Here is a 15,597-nt window from a genome sequence, read left to right as displayed (position 1 = left end):
TTATACGTATGGTTTTTCCAAAGGGTTGTATCAATTTACACATCTAACAGCAATGCTTGAGTCTATTCATTTCAATGCACACAGACCAGCATTGGGTTTTATTGTTTTAAAAACATTTTTTGGGCCAGGCACAGTGGCTCATGCCTGTAATCCCACACTTTGGGAAGCCAAGGTGGGAAAATTGCCTGACCCCACGAGTTGGAGACCAGCCTGGGTCATGTGGGGAAACTCCATCTCTACTAAAAATACAAAAATTAGCCAGACGTGGTGGCACGCACCTGTAGTCCCAGCTTCTATGGAGGCTGAGATGGGACGACTGCTTGAGCCTGGGAAGTCGAGGCTGCAGTTAGCCATGAGTATACCACTGTACTCCAGCCTGTGCAACAGAGCAAGATCCTGTCTCAAAAAACATTTTTTGTTGTTAATTTAATAGACAAAAATGGCATCACCTTATTATTTTTATTCTGATTTATTTAATAGGAAGTGAGGTTAGTTATTCTATAAATATTCATTGAGCAACTTCTCCGTGGCAGAACTTGTGCTGGGTCTGGGGTACTAGTGAGTAAAGCAGATATGTGTTCTGTGCCCTTGAACTTACCACCTGGTGGGGAGTGTCTCTCTGAGTCTGCAGAGGAAACAATTCACTCTCCAGCCCCCAGATATTTGAAAGGAACAGGCATTAAGGAGGAGCTTTGCTGGCATGATGGCTCACACCTGTGATCCCAGCACTTTGGGAGGCTGAGGTGGGCAGATCACTTGAGCCTAAGAGTTTGAGACCAACCTGGGCAACATAGTGAGACCCCATCTCTACAAAAAAATTCAAAAATTAGCCAGGCGTGGTGGCACATGCCTGTAGTCCCAGCTACTCAGGGGGCTGAGGCAGGAGGATCACCTGAGCCTGGGAGGTTGAGGCTGTAGTGTGCTGTGATCATGTCAATGCACTCCAGCCAGGGCAACAAAGAGAGACCCTGTCAAAAATAAATAAATAAATAAAAATAAGAAAAGAAAAAAAGAAACAAACAAACAAAGAAAAGAAAAGGAAGGGCTTCCTTACAGAGGTGTGGACAGAGTTAACCCATGTGGGACATTGGCCACCCAGAGGCTAGCAATAGCAGGAAGCCCCTACCATCCCTGGATTGATGAAATTGCAATGTTGGAGCCAGTGGGAGCTAGAATGATGAGGGAGGAGCTGCTGGCAGGAGCTATCATCGTGGAAGGGATCAGCCACTGCCAGAGATGTGGCACCAAAGCAGGGAGCGAATAGGGGAGGAAGTGCCCTTCCTGGGCCCGCTGCGTTTTAAATTATAAAAGTCATGCTACCTTACTCACTCGTGAATTCATCCGGCAGTTCTTCAGGGCTTATGAAGCTAAATAAAATTGGTTTCTGCCTTCATGAAGTCTTCCTTTTTAACATTACTTTTATTATTTATTTATCGCTTGAGACAGGGTCTCGTGCTGTTGCCCAGGATAAAATGCCGTGACACGATCATAGCTCACTGCAGCTTCAACCTCCTGGGCTCAATTGATCCTCCCACCTCAGCCTCCTGAGAAGCTGGGACTACAGGTGTGCACCACCACACCCAGCTCATTTTTGTATTTTTAGTAGAGGCAGGGTCTTGCTGTGTTGTCCAGGCTGGTCTCAAATTCCTGGGCTCAAGTGTTCCTCCTGGTTTGGCCTCCCAAAGCGCTGGGATTCCAGGTGTGAGCCACTGCACTCAGCCTCAAGAAGTCTTATGTGGAGAAACAGGCTGGTAAAAAGACTTTTTCAGTCTGATATATATGTATCAGTCAAAATTTTTATTTGGTGGTATATAAAACAAAAATACTGCAGTGGCCCAAGGATGTTCAGCCAGGACCAAGGTTGGCTTGGTCTTTTCCTCATGGTCAGTCTCAGGATGGCTGCTGCTGCCCCAGCCATCACATCAGTGCTTCAGACAGAAAGAAGGAAGAAGATCAAAGGACAAAGGTCAGTTGAGATCAGCACCCTTATGTTTGATTGGTCAGAATTGTTCACGTGGCCGCATATCTCTGCAAAGGTGCCCAGGAAATGTAGTTCTGTTTTATTGCTGGATTCTGAAAGCTAGGGAAGTTATGAGGGGATAATGGATGGGTGGGTAACCAGTGGTCTCTGAAACACTCTATCTCAGGCATCTAGTACAGTGCCTGCAACATAGTAGCAGCTTAATAATCGTTTGTTGCATGAGTAAATAAACAATAGACTATAGCAGGGCAGTTTGTATGATCAAGGTGGCCGCAAACAACAATGGAAGCAGAGACACAGACTCTAATCCATCTGGCATTGGTGAGGGCTAGGCAGCAAAGAGAGAAAGAAGAGTGGAACTGCCCTTAGTGGGAGCTAGTTAGGTGTAATTGTCTCCTTCTAGCTGGAGAAGTCCTCATCTAGTCTTGCCAAACATCCTATCCCCCACGATTATTTTGTTTTCTCACTTCACGTCTTTCTTTAGCTCTGTTATGTTTATCTTTGTGTTCAGACAATCCTGGGTCTTACAGAAGGGTAGATGAAGGCATAGTAATGTTAGATTAAACAGATTCTTACATGAGGAAGGGACTTTGCCATTCTCCGTCTACTCCCTGATGGCATTTTATTGGCTTTGATAGCTGTAGAAGCTTATTTGGGGATTTTTTTCTGGCAAAATTCCCAGAGAGCAGGGTTTATCTAAACTGGCTAATATGCAGCATTTGCGAATAATTATTAATAGATGTTTGCATTTTCATTCTTTATGAATACTGCTGTGGGGTGATTCTATAATTCAAGGGAGAAGTGGTGAGTGAATTGTTATCTTCCCCCAACACTACCCTCTCCCTCCCACCTCCCCGCCCCAGTTTTCTTCCCCTCAGCGGATGGCAGAGCTGTGTCCTCAGGCTGCTCATGTCAAAATCCCTGAGGCATTCTTGACTTCTCTTCTCCAGGCATCCTCCACTTCCGATCCATAAGCAACACCTGTCTGCTTTACCATCTCAATACGTCCAGAATTAATTCACCGTGGTATCCACCTGGTCACGCCCTCCCCCCGCCCCCCACCTAACCCGTGTGGTTTCCTCTTCCTCCCCTCCTGCTTCTGCTTTCTTTCCCATCTGCTCTCCTCACCAGAGGGCACCTGTGAACACCTGAGCCAGGCTAACGCCCCTCCTCTGCTCAGAATCCTCCACAGCTCCTACCTCACTCACCATAGGAGCCAGAGTCCCACCTGTGGTCCACAAGACCCTGCATGATCTGCCCCCGTCTACTTTTCGGTACACACCAAGCACGTTCCTGCCCCAGGGCCTTTGCATAGGCTGTTCCCTCGTCCTAGAGTGCTCTTCCCACGGATTTCCGATGGTAGCCTTCCTTGCCGCCTTCAAGTGTCTGCTAGATTTTTATCTTACCAAGGAGGCTTCCCTGATCATCCTCTCTGGATCCCACTGAAGCAGCGTTGTTGTCTGGGGTAAATACACGAAGTTTGTCCTCGCATACCAAGGGAATCAAGGACACAGACACAAGAAGTGGGTTTAGCAGCAGAGGTGTAATAGGCAAAAGAAAGAGAAAGAAGAATAGCTCTTTCTCTTGTGTGAAAGGGGCTTCCGAATGGGACTTCCCACCCACGGCAGAGTGCACCAGATTTTATAGACAGGCTTGAGGGGGCGGTGTCTGATTTGCATAGGGCCCAAAGATTGGTTGGACCAGGTGTGACGTTGACATAGCACGTGGGGAAGCTGGCTGCCTCGCCCTAATCTTATGCAAATAGGGTCTTTGCCTCGCTGGTGCCATGTTAGCTGCTCCTTACCGTACACGTGGCTGACAAAGAGAAGGGAAGATGAGGCCGCCATTTTGAACATGCCTAGTCCCAGGTAGCCTTTTCCTATTGGCACAGCTGCCCGCATTCACCTGGCAAGTTTCCAGTTTGCTTGACTATGTCTGCAGCTCGATTTTACAGGCTGCTCTTTGTTAGAAAAGAAATGATTTGGGGGCTGCTTTTCATGAAAAGGAAAACCTTATTGAGGCCTCGCATATCCTCACTATCTGCCTAAATAATTTCTTCTTAGCTCCTATATCACCACCTTACGTTTCTATAGTACATCATGTCTACCACATTGAACAATTATTTGTTGTCTATTTTTCTGAATTTGAGTGTCAGCTCCATGAGGGCAGCTATTGGAGGTCATCTCATTCCGGGCTGTATCCCAGGTGCCTAGAATAGCACCTGGCCTACAGTGGTGTTCAACAAATATATGTAATCTGTGAGGAGTAGAAATATCTTCCCAAATGTTTCTGATGGCAGGGTACATTTGTACAGCCAGTTTGGAAAAACACTGAGAAATATGTATCAAGAGTCATACAAATGTTGCAATTTCGCATCTAATCCAGTAATTCCACATGTGAGATAAAATCCTCATAGCTAAACGCACAAAGACATATCATTACTCATTTCCTTATTGCTTTTAAAAGCATCTCATCAGAAACATTATTAAAAGTTCATAAAAAAGGAATAAGTAAATAAATTAAATGAATGTAGCCATCAAAGATAATGGCGGTTGTAATATGATTTTAAGTAAGAAAGTGCTAGAGGAAACCTATTCATTTCAGAGTACTAAGTACTGGAAAAAGCTGCTTAAACTGAATCCACTGAATACAGGAATCCGAATTTCACAGGGAGCAGCAGTTTGGGGGTGATGAGAAAGATGTAATTGGGACTTGTCCTGTAAAATGAAGCCACACTTTCTAAGCCTCAGTTAATTTTTTAATTGTGTTCAACAAAGTTTAAATAGCAATTCCAAACATGATCAGCTTCTTAGAATTAACAAAGAATCAAAAGTTGATACAGTCAGCCCTACACACTGAATCCACAGGTTCAACCAACCATGGGTTCAACAAGTTGCAGATGTAAAATGTAATTAGGCCTGCAATGATTGTGTCTGTACTGAACATGTACAGACTTTTTTCTTGTCATTATTCCCTAAGCAATACAATAACTTTATATAACATTTACATGATCTTGGGTATTATAATTAATCTAGAGATGACTTAAAGCCTACTGGGCTAGGCGCAGTGGCTCATGCCTTTAACCCTAGTACTTTGGGAGGCTGAGACAGGAGGATTACTTGAGGCCAGGAGTTTAAGACCTGCCTGGGCAACATAGCAAGATTGTCTCTACAAAATGTGTGTGTGTGTGTGTGTGTGTCTGTGTGTATATATATATTTGTTTTGTTTTTAAAATTAGCTGAGCATGGTGGTGTACACTTTTAGTCCCAGCTACTGGGGAGGCTGAGGTGGGAGGATCACTTGAGCCTGGGAGGTTGAGGCTGCAGAGAGCCGAGATGGTGCCACTGCACTCCAGCCTAGGCGACAGAGTGAGACCCTGTCTCAAAAAATAAATGAATAATTAATTAATTAAAGTGTGCTGGAGGACGTGCACAGGCTATTTGCAAACACGGCGCCATCTTACTTTGGGGACTTGAGCATCTGTAGATTTTGGTATCCATCCAGGATTCCTAGAACCAATCCCTCGTGGATACCTAGGGATGACTGTATTCAAATGTGCCTTATTTCCCAACAAAATTGTATGGTAGAACAACAGAACACCTTTCATTTCATCTTTGACTTCAGTGGTGTAATTTTTTTCCCCAACTTTTAAGTTCCAGGGTACATGTGCAGGTTTGTTACATAGGTAAACATGTGCCACGGTGATTTGCTGCACAGATCATACCATCATCTAGATATTAAGCCCAGCATCCATTAGCTCTTCTTCCTGATGCTCTCCCACCCCCTACCTTCAAAAAGGCCCCATCGTGTGTTGTTCCCCTCTATGTGTCCATGTGTTCTCATCATTCAGCTCCTGCTTATAAGTGAGAACATGTGGTATTTGGTTTTCTGTTCCTGCATTAGTTTGCTGAGGATAATGGCTTCCAGCTCCATCCACGTCCCTGCAAAGGACATGATCTCGTTCCTTTTTATGGTTGCATAGTATTCCATGGTGTATATGTACCACATTTGCTTTATCCAGTCTATCATGGATGGGCATTTGGGTTGGTTCCATGTCTTTGCTATTGTGAATAGTACTGCAATAAACATACACATGCATGTGTCTTTATAACAGAATAATTTATATTCCTTTGGGCATGTACCTGGTAGTGGGAGAAAAAGGAATGCTTTTACACTTTTGGTGGGAATGTAAATTAGTTCAACTATTGTGGAAGACAGTGTGGCGATTCCTCAAAAACCTAGAGGCAGTTATGTAATCTTGGACTTTGGTGGGAATCATTTTGTGGGCCGAAACAAGGTGCCTCAGAGGGCCTTTTAAACCATTTGATCATCCGTTCATTCCTTCAATTTCTTTCTTTATTTGAGACGGAGTCTTGCTCTGCCGCCCAGGCTGGAGTGCAGTGGTGTGATCTCGGCTTACTGCAACCTCTGTCTCCCAGGTTCCAGCAATTCTCCTGCCTCAGCCTCCCGAGTAGCTGGGATTACAGGCACCTGCCACCATGACTGGCTACTTTTCTTGTATTTCTAGTAGAGACAGGGTTTCACCATGTTGGCCAGGCTGGTCTCGAACTCCTGACCGCAGGTGATCTGCCTGCCTCAGCCTCCCAAAGTGCTAGGATTACAGGTGTGAGCCACTGCTCCCAGCCCATTCATTTTATTTCAAAGCATGGTCACTATCATCCACTTGTCATCTTCTTCTCAATTGTTTACTAGCCTCATTGCAAGTTCCTCACTTAACGATGGCATTCTCTGCCTTGCAAGTAGCTCTCCAACATCACTTTCATTGACTTCATGAAATCCTGCTGCCCCTTGCAAAGATTTTCAATGTTCACTCTGCAGTTATTTCACATAGTTTTGAATTGTGTCATTGAATTTCAAACAACCATCAACAATCAGAGATAAACATTGACAAACACACTGATCTGATGGCTTCCAAAGCAATGTTCTTGTTACTCCAAAATGGATGGTAGAGGGTGATAATTGTGAAGTTGTCAGTTCATTAGTGACAATTTTTATATTAGGATGACTTTTGCTTCCCTAAACACATAATGGTGTAAATACTTGGATAATGAGCCATATAGTGAATACTCAGATGATGAAAAACTATTATATATATAAAATCTTTAAACTGTAATTACATTTGTATGAGAAATAAAAACCTTAGCGGGGAGAATCAAACAGAAATATGATAAAATACCCAGTGTTTGTATTGGAGAAGTCATGGGAGAGTGTCTTTAAAATGTTGTATTTTTTTCTTCTTTTGAGACTGTCTCACTCTGTCATCCCGGCTGGAGTGGTGCGATCTTGGCTCACTGCCACCTCCGCCTCCCGAGTTCAAGTGATTCTCATGTCTCAGTCTCCCGAGTAGCTGGGATTACAGGTGTGCGCCACCATGCCAGCTAATTTTTTTATTTTTAGTACAGATGGTGTTTCACTATGTTGGCCAGGCTGGTCTCGAACTCCCGACTCAGGTGATCTGCCTGCCTCAGCCTCCCAAAGTGCTGGTATTATGGGCGTGAGCCACCGTGCCCAGCCTAAAATGTTTTAAAATAAAAATTACTTTACTTTTGCAAAAATTTTAAAATAAGTGAAAGAAATTTGATTTATGGCTGGATGCAGTGGCTGACACCTTAGTCCCAGTGCTTTGGGACACTAAGGCTTGAACCCAGGAATTCAAGGCTGCAGTGAGCTATGATCGTACCACTGCACTCTAGCCTGGGTAACAAAGTGAGACCCTGTCTCTTAAAAATATAAAAAGAAAGAAAGAAATTTAAAGAAAACTTTCAGACTCACTTTGTTTGTTTGTTTGCTTGAGATGGGGGCTTGCTCTGTCACCCGGGCTGAAGTACAGTGGTACAATCATGACTCACTGCAGCCTCAACCTCCTGGCCTCAAACAATCCTCCCACCTCAGTCTCCAAAGTAGCTGAGGCCACAGGCATGTGCCACCATGTCTGGCTATTTTTTTTTTTCAGGTAGGGTCTTGCTATGTTGCCCAGTCTGGTTTTGAACTCCTGGACACAAGCAATCCTCCTGCCTTGGCCTCCCAGATCTCTGAGTTTACCGGTGACAGCCACCACACTGGCCACAATTGTTACATTCAGTGGGAGCTAATGTACTAAAATGTCCAAAGGACACGATTGCTTTTCACATGCTTTTGATATACCAGGAGCCCTCTCAGACTGGAGGAGGAGGGGAGTCACTCTGGTGATAACAAATGACTGTAAGTCGGAGGCAGTGAAAATTACCAACACCGCCACCCAGGCTCTGAGCCTATCTAACATGACTTTAACCCACGCAATCACCAATCATACAAACACTGCAATTTCCCTCTTTTACTGAGGAGCACGCTGGGGCCAGAGAGGTTGAACAGTTTGCCTAAGGTCATACAATTCCAACATATGCCGTGCCACCTTGTGACACATCTTTGAGTCCAGTTAAATCTCTTTCCCCTGATTCTGGTCCCCCAAGGTGACTTGGTTTTTTCTTGATTTGGGAACAAATCACACTTTCATTCATAGAGTAACTTGGACAGAATTTATTTTTACGCAGTACTGTTTTCCTCTCAATAACTGCGTTTATTTTCATGTGTTGGAGGATTATACCACACTCTTCAGTAGAATTTTAAAGTTCTTTTCACAAGGGTTCTTCCCATTTCATAAGTTTATTTTCAATACAGTACTTTATCCTGGTTTGTTTTTGTAAATGAGATTTTCCCCCCATTTTATTCACTGAGCGGTCATCATATATAGTTAGCATTATTATTATTTTATTATTTTTGAGATGGAGTCTCGCTCTGTGGCCCAGGCTGGAGTGCAGTGGCACAATCTCGGCTCACTGCAACCTCCGCCTCCCGGGTTCAAGAGATTCTCCAGCCTCTGCCTCCAGAGTAGCTGGGACTACAGGTGTGTACCACCACTACTGGCTAATTTTTTGTATTTTTAGTAGAGACGGGGTTTCACCATGTTGGCCAGGCTGGTCCTGAACTCCTGACCTCAGGTGATCTACCTGCCTCAGCCTGCTGGGATTACAGGTGTGAGCCACTGAGCCTGGCCAAGTTTATTTTCAATACAATACTTCATCTTGTTTTGCTTTTTTAAATGAGACTTTTTTCCCCATTTTATTCAGGAAGTAGTCATCATGCATAGTTAGTATTATTATTATTATTTTTGAGACAGAGTCTCACTCTGTCGCCCAGGCTGGAGTGCAATGGTGCGATCTCGGCTCACTGCAACCTCCGCCTCCTGGGTTCAAGCTTTCTCCTGACTCAGCGTCCCAAGTAGCTGGGATTACAGGCAGGCACCACCACACCCGGCTAATTTTTGTATTTTTAGTAGAGACAGGGTTTTGCCATGTTGGTCAGGCCTGTCTTGAACTCCTGACCTCAGGTGATCCGCTCACCTCACCCTCCCAAAGTGCTGGGATTACAGTCATGAGCCACTGTGCCCGGGCAGCATTGACTTTTATCATAATTTTTTGTTTGTTTGCTTTTGAGACAAGGTCTTGCCCTGTTGGCCAGGCTGGAATGCAGAGTTGTGATCATAGCTCACTGCAGCCTCGTCCTCCTGCCTCATCCTCCTGCGTAGCTGGGACTACAAGTTTGCACCACCATGCCCTTGTAATATACTTTTCTTTTTTCTTTTCTTTTTTTTTTTTTTCTCCAGAAACAGGGTCTCTGCTATGTTGTCCAGGCTGGTCTTGAACTCCTGGTCTGAAGCAATTCTCCCACCTTGGCCTCCCAAAGCACTGGGGATTACAAAGAAGAGCCACTGAGCCCGACTCAATTTTTATATTAATTTGTATAACTAGCCACCTTATGGAATTATCTCATTGTTTCTAATATTTTTATTTAACTTCCTATGTTTTCTAATTAGATCGTCATTTAATCTGCAAATAATATTAATCTCTATACTTGTTCCTCTTAATTTCCTTTTTCCTGTGGATACATAAGGTACATATTTATGGGATGCACATGATATTTTGACACATGCGTCCAAGGAACACATAATCCTCTGAGGCGTGCTCTTAAATGATGCCTCAGGTAAGAGTTGAGTGATTTCTGTCGGCATGGGATGAAAACCCTTTCCACAACAAAAGACACAGATGCCGCCAAGGAAGGGAAGGCAAGAGACACAGAAGCGAGGTTTAATGGTCTGTCAAGTCAACCCATTAAGTGCTCTCTGTGGGACAACATGCATTTGAACAGTCTGAACACGAATGGGTTCATGTTTCTCTCCACATGTAGTTCTTAGGTGAAATTTTTATTCCCACCAATAAGTGATGCTGGGGTCTCTTTTTCTATTACCTTTATTTGATTGTGCCTCCAGTGGGTTTTTTTTTTTTTTTTTGAGACGGAGTCTTGCTCTGTCATTCAGGCTGGAGTGCAATGGCAAGGTCTCGGCTCACTGTAACCTTCGCCTCCTGGGTTCAAATGATTTTCCTGCCTCAGCCTCCTGAGTATCTGGGACTACAGGTGCGTGCCACTATGACTAGCTGTAATTTTTGTATTTTTAGTATAGACAGGGTTTCACTATGTTGGCCAGGCTGGTCTCGAACTCCTGACCTCATGATCCACCTGCCTTGGCCTCCCAAAGTGCTGGGATTACAGGCGTGAGCCACCGCGCCTGGCCTCCAGTGGGTCTTTTTCTGTTTCTGCCTTCTCTGTTTCTGGAGCACCAGGTGCTTCCCTGGACATGAGAGAGGCAATTTCTTTCTTTTTATTTTATTTTTAATTGTATTATTATTATTTTTTATTTTACGGTAAGTTCCAGGATACATGTGCAGAACGTGCAGGTTTATTACATAGGTGTACTTGTGCCATGGTGGTTTGCTGCACCTATCAACCCACCATCTAGGTTTTAAGCCCCACATGCACTAGGTATTTGTCCTAATGCTCTCCCTCCCCTTCCCCACCACTGCCTGACAGGCTCCGGTATGTGATGTTCCCTTCCCTGTGTCCATGTGTTTTCATTGTTCAACTCCCACTTATGAGTGAGAACATGCGATGTTTGGTTTTCTGTTCCTGTGTTAGTTTGCTAAGAATGATGGCTTCCGGCTTCATCCATGTCCCTGCAAAGGACATGATCTCATTCTTTTTTTTATGGCTGTATAGTATTCCATGGTATATGTGTGCGACATTTTCTTTATCTAGTCTATCATTGGTGGGCATTTGTGATCCTTGTATTACATAGGTTCCAAGTCTTTGCTAGTGTAAATAGTGCTGCAATAAACATATATGTGCATGTGTCTTTATAGTAGAATGATTTATAATCCTTTGGGTATATAGCCAGTAATGGGATTGCTACATCAAATGATAGTTCTGGTTCTAGATCCCTGAGGAATCGTCACACTGCCTTCCACAATGGTTAAGCTAATTTACACTCCCATCGACTGTGTAAAAGCATTCCTGTTTCTCCACAGCCTCGCCAGCATCTATTGCTTCCTGACTTTTTAATAATCGCCATTCTGACTGGTGTGAGATGGTATCTCATTATGGTTTTGATTGGCATTGTAAGAGGCAATTTCAACTGCACTCAGTAAAGAGGATCGCCAATGCAGTCAGTGCTTATTTTCCACTACCCTGTGCTTGGGTATCTGTAGTCCCAGATACCCTGTCACATATAGAGGGAAGGCATTGTTCCATCCTTTTGTGATCCTGTGGGGTGTGTTCTGCCCGCATCCTTATTTTGCAGATGAGGAAACTGAGACTTAAAGAGTTGAAATGATAGTTCAAACTCACATAAGTAGGGCCCACCTTGGATGTTAGCATGCTGTTATTATTCTTTGTTGCTGTTGCGTTGTTCCTAGATGAGGAAACCATTTCTGAGGGGTCACGGGGCTCAGAAGCGCAGGGCTGGGATAGTCATTCAGACAAGCACTGTCCAACAGAAATACAACAAGGGAGCAGGGTGCTGTGGCTCATGCCTATAATCCCAGCTCTTTGGGAGGCTGAGATGGGAGGATTGCTTGAGGCCAGGAATTCGAGGCTGCAGTGAGCTACGATTGCACCGCTGTGTTCCAGCCTGAGCAACAGAGTGAGACCCTGTCTCTAAAGAAAAAAGAAAAAAGAGGCCGGGCACATTGGCTCGTGCCTGTAATCCCAGCACTTTGGTAGGCCGAGGTGGGTGGATCACTTGAGGCCAGGAGTTCGAGATCAGCCTGGCCAACATGGTGAAACCCCAACTCTACTAAAAATACAAAAATTAGCCCAGTGTGGTGGCAGGTGCCTGTAATCCCAGCTACTCGGGAGGCTGAGGCAGAAGAATTGCTTGAACCCAGGAGGCAGTGGTTGCAGTGAGCCGAGAGCATACTGCTACACTCCAGCCTGGGTAACAGAGCAAGACTCCATCTCAAACAAACAAACAAAAATAAGTGCAGGGCTTGGTAGTCATCCCGATAAGCACTGTCCAACAGAAATACAACAAGGGGTCAGGGTGCTGTGGTTCATCCCTGTAATCCCAACTCTTTGGGAGGCTGAGGCAGGAGGATTGCTTCAGGCCGGGAATTCAAGGCTGCAGTGAGCTATGATTGCACCGCTGTGTTCCAGCCTGGGCAACAGAGTGAGACCCTGTCTTTAAAAAAAAAAAAAAAAGAAAAGAAATACAAAGATCTCATATGTAATTTTAAACTTTCAAGTAGCCTCATTAGAAATGGTAACAAGAAACAGGTGAAGTTAGTTTTAATAATGTATTTTTAACCCAATATATTGAAAATCTTACTTCCACATGGGATGAACATAGAAATTACTGAGATATTTCACACTTCTAAAAATATTGAGTCTTCAGGCTGGGCACAGTGGCTTGTGTCTGTAATCCTAGCACTTTGGAAGGCCAAGACAGGCAGATTGCTTGATTTCAGGAGTTCCAGACCAGCCTGGGCAACATGACAAAACCCCATCCCTACAAAAAGTTAGCTGGGCATAGTGGCATGTACCTGTAGTCCCAGCTACTAGGGAGGCTGAGGCAGGAGGATCCCCTAAATCCGGGAGATCAAGGCTGCAGTGAGCCATGATCACGCCACTGCACTCCAGCCTGGGCGACAGAGTGAGACCCTGTCTCAATAAACAAAAACAAACAGAAACAAAAGTCTTCAGTATCTGGTGTGTATTTTATGCTTTACTCGATCTCAATTCCGATAAGTCCCGTTTCAAGCACTCAGTGGCCACGTGTGGCTTATGGCTACATTTTTGATAGTGTGTGTGGGTCTAAATCTTTGACAAGTATTTCTGGTATTTTTTGGTGGCACAATAAGGCTCAGGTAGTAAACATACCGGGGGTACCTGATATATACTTGTTTGGTCATACCAGACCCTTTGCTTTTGGTCTGGATATTTGACCCCTCCAAATCTCACGTTGAAATTTGATTCTTAGTGTTGGAGATGGGGTCTAGTGGGAGGTGTTTGTGTCATGGGGGCAGATCACTCATGAAGGGCTTGGTATTGTCCTCTCAGTAATGCGTAAGTTCTTGCTCTATTAATTCCCCCAAGAGCTGGTTGTTAAAAAGACCCTAGCACTTCCCTCTGCTCTCTTTTGCTTCCTCTGTGGTCTCTGCATGTGCCAGCTCCCTTTCACCTTCCACTATGACTGGAAGCAGCTTGAGGCCCTCACCAGATGCAGATGCCTGTACCGTGCTATACCAGACAGTCTGCAGGACTGTCAGCCAAACAAACCTCTTTTCTTTAAAAATTGCCCAGCCTCAGGTATTCCTTTACAGCAACACTAATGGACTAACACACCTTTCATACTCTTTTTTGATGAAGGAAGGAAGGAAGGAGAAATGAAGGAAGGGAGGAAGGAAGGAAGGAAGGAAAAAAGGAAGTCCTTCCTAAAAATATTTCCCCCAATATGGAAAAAAAACCCTTTTTATGTAACACCACTAAGTATTACCCCAGCAGAAGCAGCCCCATGTCTTGAGCTTGAAGGAAGGAAGAAAAGAGAGAAAGAAAGGAGAATAAGAGGAAGAAACAGGAGGAAGAAATGAAGGGAGGAAAGAAGGAAGGAAGGAAAGAAGGAAAATGAAAGGAAGGAAGTTCAGTGGAGGATCCAGGAAAACTGCCCTGAATGCCCTGAAGTTCCTCCTTCTGCCTAAATATTTTGAAGTAGCTAACAGAATCTGTCCAACTTCATTATCTTAATTTGAATCCCTGCCCCCAACCCCCAAGAAGCAGATCCAGAAGCAGAGATTTGCATGCTACTGGAGGAGATCCCAAAGCACACTGGCAGAAAAGTAGGAAAGGGAAGACCCAGTAATAAGTGAAACATCAGGCAAGTTACCACCATGAGCAACTGGGTCTCAATTACCAGTGAGGACCTCTGGGAGGCAGCAGAGAGCACATTCCTCAGCGTTACTGCATGCTAGTGGTGAGGGAGCTGGGGTGTTGATCCATCAGCTCCCATCCATCACAAGTTAAAGGATGCTCCTTGGTAGTATTAATTCTCTAACACCGCAGACTGCTGAGTGGACACTTTGATAGCCAGAGAAAATGCCCCGGGGACTGGCAGGGGGAAGTCAGACCTGCATACACTCAAGTGGTCAGGGCATGGCTGGACAGTGTTTGCCACATTGGTGACGTACCTACTTCCTTATAATTAAAAAAGTTTACTTTTTGTACCATAAGCCCTTGTGAACTTTATGTCCATTAACTTTGTGACAGTCTGGCTGCCATATGGGACATGAGATGATTTAGTTGTTGTCATCTCAGTGACAGAAAAGGCAGAACAGCTATGGAAGGAGATCGCAGATGTATGCATATATTTATGTGTAACCTTGCAAACATGTGCGTGCGCTCCCATTCTTGTTGTCACCAAGCCTAATTCTCTTACCACATTTTCTGCTGTCTTCCCCATATACATACGAGCTCTTTTTTAGTCATTGGGCGAAACAGAAGAAAATAAAAGGACCAAGTCTCCATTTTCTGGGCAAATGATGCTGTTCTCCTTCTAAAGAGGCATCAGAATCAAATGTCCCCTACCTGTGTCCCCAGCTTCATTCTCTCTCTCTCTCCCCATTGGAAAATAATTTGTATTGGTTTCTGGCTAATCTTTTGTTTCTTCTTGAGAATATGAGCAAAATGCTTTTTCTTTTTTCATATATTTCTGTCTCTTTCTTTCATAAAGATAGCTCAACACCTGCACTTCTCTGCAACTTGTCCTTTTCACTTTTGGAGGTGTTGGGTTTCTATTTTGACCTCTCTTCATGGCTGAGGCTGAGGCAGTGAACAGGACAGACAGGAGTTTTGAAGTTCTATAACTCAAAACATTTTAAGAGCCCCAATGTGACTTAACAAGAGGAAACATCTTTGAGGCATGTTTCATAAAATCAATGTATTAACCATGTGTTTTTGCTCGTTTGTTTGTTTTTTGAGATGGAGTCTTTCTCTCACCCAGGCTGGAGTGCAGTAGCATAATCTCAGCTCACTGCAACCTCTGCCTCCCAGGTTCAAGAGATTCTCCTGCCTCAGCCTCCTGAGTAGCTGGGACCACAGGCACCCGCCACCATGCCTGGCTAATTTTTGTATTTTTTGTAGAGACAGGGTTTCACTATGTTGGCCAGGCTGGTCTCGAACTCCTGACCTCATGATCCACCTGCCTTGGCCTCCCAAAGTGCTGGGATTACAGG

The sequence above is a fragment of the Colobus angolensis genome, unplaced genomic scaffold (genome assembly GCF_000951035.1).
Source record: "Colobus angolensis palliatus isolate OR3802 unplaced genomic scaffold, Cang.pa_1.0 Scaffold36, whole genome shotgun sequence".
Classification (NCBI taxonomy): domain Eukaryota; kingdom Metazoa; phylum Chordata; class Mammalia; order Primates; family Cercopithecidae; genus Colobus; species Colobus angolensis.
This window is presented reverse-complemented; position numbering follows the sequence as displayed.